Source organism: Sitophilus oryzae, unplaced genomic scaffold, assembly GCF_002938485.1.
Source record: "Sitophilus oryzae breed Bouriz unplaced genomic scaffold, Soryzae_2.0 scaffold_1375_pilon_pilon, whole genome shotgun sequence".
Classification (NCBI taxonomy): Eukaryota; Metazoa; Arthropoda; class Insecta; order Coleoptera; family Curculionidae; genus Sitophilus; species Sitophilus oryzae.
Window position 1 is genome coordinate 1,846 of NW_022146032.1, and position 8,960 is coordinate 10,805.

At 32.8% G+C, this 8,960-nt stretch overlaps 1 pseudogene; it reads left to right on the forward strand.

Moving 5' to 3' along the window:
* Positions 1–638: 638 nt before the first annotated feature.
* On the forward strand, positions 639–7,988 carry LOC115875361 (annotated as a pseudogene).
* Positions 7,989–8,960: the final 972 nt, after the last annotated feature.

The following is an 8,960-nucleotide window of genomic DNA, read 5'->3' on the forward strand; positions in this document are numbered from 1 at the left end:
CAGCACAAAATGTTAGGGGCACAGCCCCATCTATTTCCCGCCAGTCTTCTGCATATTATGAGAGCCTTTGTGGCTTTGCTGGTAATATTTATTATATTTTAAATATACCTGTTCCAGAGAAGTTTACTGTCCAGGTTTATTCCCAGATATTTGACTTCCTGTGATGGCAGTATTTCCTTTCCATCTAGATGGATTCTTTTCAAGTTTTTCAGACTTCGTTTTCTGGTAAATGGCACCATCTGGTCCTGCACCTTTTTCTCTCTCAGCAATACGGAGTCCTCTTTGGATAATATCACACGGGGTGCCTTCATGTTTCCCTCTATGCAGTCCCCCTTCCCGATAGAGTTAGTTCGCTTAATAGTTCATCCACTACCAAGCGCCACAGTAGGGGGGTTGCTCATCACTAACTAGAACAATTCAAAATATGCTCCCGAGTGCCGACTTTTTATTGCATATTTAATTTATATTATGAATAATAAAATTGAATTCGACTTGTTAAAGATATGGAAAACATACTGGTTCATACAGCCCATCCACAGATAAAAAAGTTAAGTAAGAGCATTTACACTTTTGATGGGGGTACTTGCAACGTGATGGTAAAATAAATAAATAAATACCAGTTTTTCCGAATTTAACATTGAATGTCGCATAACTCTTGGCACATTTTACGACGCGGTGGTTAAATTAATACCATCCATCACCTGCAAAGTGAAAGTGGATGGAAGAAATTTTTCGCCATTGCTTTAATATCGACCAGTAGTAATTTTGTATTCGCGCGAATAGCAGGTACCTGAATATGTAACGAGTTTTGTGGACATCTTTTACGAAAACATATACGAAATATTAGGTAATAAACCCGCATACAGTGATGTGATTATATCTAAAAACATATTTCAGTAACTCGTGAAGCACGGTTGTGAATAAAATGTGGCTTAAAAATTGTGTTATACTGCTGATTGTGTTAATTTATTGCAACGATGCCCAACTGACCAAGAACCACAGGTTTAGACAGTTCCCGTTTAAGGCCGCCGAGAACTTGAGGCATAGATTAAGAGCTAGAATTTATCAATACAGGGAACGGAATACCCAAATGATATGCTATGGCAAGTAACAAGAGTCTTTGTATACGATTATTTTAAAATAAAATTAGTTTAATATTATTAAAAAAAATATACTTCTGCATCATTTGAGAAGATACCTTAGCAGGTATGATTCGCTTTTATAGGTAAATATTTTACGTTAATGAACATTACGTTATGATATAATAATCATGCATATACACCGGGTGCGTCTCAAAAGGTTCACCCCCTATAACTTTTTTATTTTTTCAGATAAAAAAAACGAGATTTGGTTGGATATGACATAAATTAGGATTTATTAACGTATTCAATTGTTTACTGTTTCATCGGAAATGACTACAACTTTTGATTTTTAAATGACACCCTCAGTATTTTTTTACTTGGGTAATTCGATAGAAAATGACACTCTGAATATAATGACATATCATATATCAACTTTTGACATTTTCTCATATCGTTTATTTGAAATTGTAACATGCGGTTAGAGTACCAAATTATTCGTAAAAAAAATGCTTTTTCTAAGTATACTAATGAGTCACCCTCGTTCCATTTGAATAAAGTAAGATATGATTAAAAATACGATTTGGGCATCTTTCCTAGGTCAAGCCACGAAAAACATTAGACGATCAAATATATTTTTCCAAGGCTCCTTGATTTAAAATTAGTGCTTTTAACACAGCATTTTAATGGCACTCTAGATTGAAATTTAAAATACTATTTTTTAAAGCAAAAATGTCAAAAGGTGACATATGATATGTCATTCTATTCAGAGTGACATTTTCTATCGAATAAAGGGGATAATTAACAGGGTGCAAATATGGTGTAAATACCCAGGGTGCTATTTAAAAATCAAAAGTTGTAGTCATTTCCGGTGAAACAAGAAATGACCAAAAACAATTGAATGCGTCAGTCAATCCCAATTTATGTCAAAAACTGGCATACCAAATTTCGTTTCATCCGAAAAAATAAAAAAATTATAGGGGTGAGCCACTTTTGCTGTGAGACGCATCCGGTATATCTTTAATAACTAGGAATATCGTATTTTTTAAGTAAAGCTCTTTAATTCTTTCATGATCACTATATATTTACTCTACTTGTTAATTATTTCCTATTTTGAAATCATGTTGATATGTAACAATTTTATTTAAATTTGTCCTTATATAAAGAGGTTTAAACCAATAAAACTTTGATATTCGGTGCCCAATATTTATTTTTTTATTAATAACTATCTAGAATTTTATAACTTTTAATACTTAGTTTTTATCTATAATGTCATTAAAAAAATCCAGCAAAGCATTTCAGTTGACAATTTTGCGTTATCCATTACGTTAAAATAACAGTAATAAAGAATAATATTCACACACACACACACACACACACACACACACAGAGGTAAAAGAGTTCATATTAAGATGCATCACACCGGCTGCGCCGCTCCGCGCCGCGCAAATCATTTTTTTAACATATACTTTTGTGCGCGCTAAAAAAATACACTTCAAAAGTACATGTCAATGTCTTGAAAGAAAATGATTTGCGCGGCGCGGAGCGGCGCAGCCGGTATGAGCGCACCTTTATGAACATACAAAATATATTTATTTTCTAAATGAATACTAAAGTACATTTTATTAGGTTTTATTTATTTTTATTAAATTCTTTTTTATGAAACTTTTTATGAAAATATTAATTCTATCAATCAACTAACTATTATGGCCCTGTATTGGTCACATCTTTGTTTCTTTATAGTCACACAAATGGCGAAATACCACCTTTTAACAGAGTGGAAACATGGAAAAAATGTTGTACTTTAATTTTTGTACTTTTTTTTAATTATACAGGGTAACTCTTAAATAAGTCCAAACATTTTCAAGGCTGGTAGATCTAGGTAAAAAAACATATTTTCTCCTTTGCTGTTTTTAAAATAAGTCCATAATAAATGTCACCGGATATCATATAGGTAATCACCAGATTTTTTCTGTATTTCCATCCCTTTTAGTGCCGCAATCATGGTAATATCAGAGATCAAAAAATTATAACGTGGGAAAATTTGAAGGAAAATGCACGAATTTCACCATCTTTTTTTGGCGAAAAAAACTCATAGACGTGTTTCTGGGGTCGAAATATACGACCCCTAAAAATATTTGCACTTATTTAAGACTCGCCCTGTATGGTACCTGTAATAACTGTAATATTTCTGAAAATATCTTTTAAAAACTAAAATTTAGTGGAATTTTATTTTCGTGATTTTAGAAACAGTGGGGTGTTTTACCCTTCCCCATGGTAACTCTCCCTTACAAAGAGTACCTGAGGATCCACATACTTTAAGCACAAAGTTCTATTTATTCACGAGAAAAAACAACTTTTCTACGCCTGAAATTTTGTTCTACAATGACGGTGGAAAATCAATCACAGAATCTAGTTTCAATCCCAAAAATAAATTAAAAGTTTTGGTCCATGGGTACACGAGCAAATGGAATGAGAAAAACGCTCTTTTAGTAGCAGATGCATATTTACAGCTGGTAAGTAGACTCAAGATAATTACGAGAATATGTTGTAAATAGAAATACATATATCTTTTAGTACGCATTCATATGTATTTTTTCAGTAATTTTGAGATCTTCAGTAAGATAAATATTTCGATATTTCCACACACGGCAGTTTTACTGGTTCAAATAATGTTTGCCTGCATATGTTGCTTATAATAGGTTTTTTGGCAGCCTCAAGGTATTCACCATACACGTTGAAAAAATCTCATGTCTTAAGCTTGTCGCTTACTTGTCCGACAAGTGCGCAAAAGCTTTAGACTGCGCTGTCCAAACCTTGAGAAAAAAACCGTATGTGTGTGGCCATTTTTACATTGGAATTTCATCAATTCGAATAAAACTGTTTATTTGCATCATGACTTATTCAGGAAAGTCAATTACATTTAAATTAAAGTAAATTTCAAAAAACGGCGGACAATTATAAAAGTACATTCTAAAAATTACATAACATGTTTGAATTACTTTTTGCTTCAAAATGAATTAATACAAAAAGTGTGCAAACAAAGTTAAAAGCTGGTCGAGTGGTTGGCCTTATAATACATAAAACATGTCGCTAATTTCATTACCATGGCCAATTTTGTTACTTAACAATAATTCGAAGTGGCTTTTACAACAATGCAATGCAAAGAAGATAAACAATCGAGAAAATTGGCATATTGGGAAAGAAACGTCAATATTTACGATGGTAAATACACAAATCAAAATTGATTGTGTATTTTATGCAAATTACACTGTTTATCCATATAATTATTTAAATATATGTTAAAGGCAATATTTAAATAGTAGGTTATTTTTCTCTTTTAATATTAAATCAATGCTATCGGTGGAGAAATAACGAAATGTTTTTTTTTATGAATTATTGAAATATTTACAGCCTCTAAATAGCCAGGGATGTTTTCGGCAGACGACAGACGACACAAAAATGACAGAAAATACCATTTACCTGTGAATTAAATTGACCAATACAGCTGTCAGGACAGACTACGGTTGTCAAAGTTTTGCCGATTTTTTCTTTAATTTTTACTTTACGGATCAATCTGTAGATCCAAAGAAAATATTCACTTCCGGAGCCAGTGACGCAAATGGTGGGTGATGTCTAGGGATAAACTTAGCCCCCCCCCCCCCAGATGAGGTGCTGGTCGTTTAAAATTGGTTTTAACCTGACATCAACATTACCTTATAAGATGATAATGTTGATGTTACTTATTTCAAAATGTATTAACCCTTTCTAACATACATTTATCTTTCGGTAGTATGTTTAAAATGTAAAACCACTGTAATTCTATCTATTTATAACATTTTAAATTATTTTGCATTAATAGTTGTCTACTTAACTGATTTCCAATAGACAATAATAATCTCATGACTAGAATTCGTACCTACTAAACATAAAATACTATTGATTTCAGGACGATTATAATGTACTTCTGATGGACTGGAAAATAGGAGCTAGAGGTCCTCAGTATGTGAGTGCAGCTGCCAACAGTGAAATAGTTGGAAGAGAACTAGGGATTTTGCTTTTAAAACTGGTCGAAAAGGGATCAAACCCAAGGAATATGCACTTAATAGGTTTTTCATTGGGTGCCCATGTAGCTGGGACAGCATCGGAAATTTTAAAAGAAAAAGGATACTTGCTTGGCAGGATAACAGGTAAACTTGGATTACTATAAACTGTATGGTTCTTGTTAAGCCTCCTTTATAATCGAGTTTTCTGCACATCAATGCTCCATACTGAAAAAAAACTTCAAAAGTAAAGGCAGTTGAGAGCCACATTTTTATTTTAACAAATAAGTTTCCTAAATATCTATTTTTAATGCTAGCTCAACCAAGAACACCCTGTATATTATTATATGCACTATTGAATCCTCTCAGTGATGACAATGACCTTAGTTGATATATATCTTTCAGGTCTTGACGCGGCTGGTCCATTGTTTAGAAATAACTATTTCAAAGAGAAACATAAAAAGCTGGACAGAAGTGACGCAGAATTAGTAGACGTTATTCATACAGATGCTAGTCCAGTAAGTACAAACCTTGATTATGGATAAAAAATTAGTGTGTCATGAAACACAATGTTTTGATTAACTTCAGATCATCAGATATAATTAAATATTGCAGATTTAGACTTTGAATCAAAATATGTTCAGAATCTTATAGGTGCGATTTCCTAGCGACATCTGGCGCCCGTGTCTCGCCGCACACTGGTTCATTTTTCGCACGTACGTGGTTTACTAAACCTGTATATCAATAAAAAGTAAAGTATCGCTTTGTAGGGAAACAAACCAGTACGCAGCGACGCCAGACGTCGCTAGGAAATCGACCTTATGGAGGAATGTGGATGTCAAAACACTCATTCATAACTTATTCTAACTATTACTACATTTATTATAATTTTATACATATGTATGTTTGATAATTAAGAAAATAAGTGTAGAAAAACAGTAATAAGATAATAAAAATCAAAAATGAAATTGAATATGCAAAAAATAAAATAAATGAAAATAAAAAAAAATAAAAAAATAAAATAATAATGAAAAAAAATTATAAAAAAATAAATAATGAAATTAAAGTTCAAATTCAAAAAATAACAGTAGAAAATCAAATTCAACACAAGATGATTTTTCGCACATTTCCGTTGTGAATATAGCATATAGCTAAAGTCTGTCCAAAGAGATTTCAACAGACAGCATTCAAAAAACGTTAGAAAAATTAATTTACTTTTCAATTATTAGAATGACAACAGTCAACGTCATGAATTTTAATAATGAATATGCTTGAAATAACAATAAACGTGGCACATCCCAATAAAGGATAATTTTGTAAAAAAAACTTGAATGCTGATTTTTCAAAAATACTTAATATTAACTTATTACTTTAAACACGGAACAAAAATAATCGGTGAAACAATAAAATTCAAACTTCTTCTTACAATATTCTAATTATTGTTAGATGTATTAATATTAGGTTTTACTTATAGTAAAAATAAATCTAAATGACCTAAATAGTATTCTTCCTCGATAATTTCAGTACCTTACTGATGGTTTTGGATTGTGGGAACCCATCGGACATGTAGACTTTTATCCAAATGGAGGTCAGGAACAACCAGGCTGTACTGACCTTAAGAACTCCATAGTCATAACCCATTTAGGTAAAAAGTCCATGTTAAATTACGTCCATATTAAATTTAATAGTTATCTAATACTTTTCCAGAAAAACCGCCCAACTTTAGACAGAGATTCAGCCTGCAGTCATATAAGAGCTTTTCGACTATACATCGAAACGGTTCTGAACAAAGTTAAAAATAAGAATAAAAAAGCAGATTATTGCCAATTTACTGCGTTTAACTGCAATGGCGGTTTACCCTCCTTCGAGAGCGGTCACTGTTTCCCTCAATTGGAAAAGCCAACAGCCGTTTGGCCATTGATAGGTCTTACATCGCCGATGAGATCGGACAAATTGGTGAAGACGTTCGTGGAAGAGGAGTTATGTACCTTTCAACAAGAAGCACAAGTCCACACTGTGGTAAGAATATAATTAAATGATACAGTATTTAATAAACGTTCAGTGTTTGTGAAATTACTAATGAGTTTTAACAATGAAACAAATTTTATTTGAGATATACAGGGTGGTCCGAATTGTATTCGGGAAAACTTCGCCAGCATATTCTACATATTTTTCGAGTATAATGACCAGGCGTTTAATAATTTTTATGTATTGATTAATATCACCTTAATAACCACCGTGGGACATTTCAATAATCAATAATTCATTGATAAAAATGTATTCCAACTTCATTATTACAAATAATTTGACATCATGGATTGAAAGGTGACTGAAATGAAACTGAAAAGATAAATAATACCATCGTCCAATCAAAACAAAAAATAGTTGAAAGGCCAGTAACCAATCAAAAACTGCAAAAACGAAAACATATTTGTATAAAAGCTAATGCTGGATAGGTAAAGTAATTTCAAAACCTATTTTTTTCGTTTTCACATACACATGCGTATTAATTTAAATGACTAAATGCTTGCTCATAAATATTAAGTTACTATTGCTATTAAAAAAAATATTAATTTTATTCTAGGAACACAATTACAAGCATCTGTCCACATTTCGCAGAAGACTGATTCAATAAAAGGATTTTAAAAATGAATCTGATTTATTCGAACATGTCTGTCGATTTCGAGATTTTTACTGAGTAAGTTAAGAATTAACACAAAAATATTAATAACTAATAATAACGTAAATTTATATTTTCAGTGTGAAGGATTTCATTATTACAGGATCGAGAATGTACGGCTTGGCAGTGGCAGAATTCGGATCACTAGATCCAGATAGTGTTAAAGAGATCGAGGCAGATCTATTCTTTTTTCAATCCAGATATTTATGAAAATCGTAACGAGACCTTCGTTCCTCCTATGAATTCCGCAATTTATATAGACAAGATCATAGTAAGGGATATGTTTGGAAACAGGTAAGGATTTATAGACCGTATAATGAATATATGCCCGGTACATCCCCGGTATAATTTATGTAGACAACTCCCTACCAATTTTACTTCCATTCAAACCACATTAACTTTTGAAGTATCTTCGGTCTCTTATGATAAAAGAAGGAGTGTATCACAATCTGACAAGTAATGTAATAAAGTTCGGTTGACATAATATGTCGGAATCCTAATCCTGCCAAATTTCATTTCTATTAGTAAAGTTGATTTTTCAATGACGATAGAACCGTTCCACTCATGAATTGTATACAAAGCATCATGGAAAAAGTTTGAGCGCTATCGTGATACTACAGCCCGGACTCACGGCAAGTTAGAGATCCAGCTCAAGTTGCAATTGAAGGACTTGTCGAATGTAGAATGTTTAGAAGAGGAGTTAATCACAGCGACCTCACATATCTATTGTGTGTTTGTAGTTATAACCCCTTTCTTGAGTTATAACGAGTTATAAATTATCATACAGTCTCAGGGATTTAACAAAAGCAAGTATCTGATACGGCTCCACAGAGAGCTCCACAGACACTCTCCATCATCGACATAAGCCGTACCAAAGTTCATGGCACGAACGGTCGTCGTCTCGGCGCACTCAGTGATAAGGTGTTCTGGTGTTTCCCCATTTTTCCCACAGAATCTGCATTCGCCGTTGTTTTTCAGCTTCAGCTTACTGAGGTGTTAGTTGAGGAGACAGTGTCCTATTAGAAACGCCGTAACAATCCGAAGATTTTTTTTTACTTAAATCAAGGAAAACCTTTGATTTTTCTCGGCCGTAAGTTCTTAAGAACTTTTTCGAGTGTATTAGACCGTTGGAGGACACCCATTCCAGGTTACGGATGG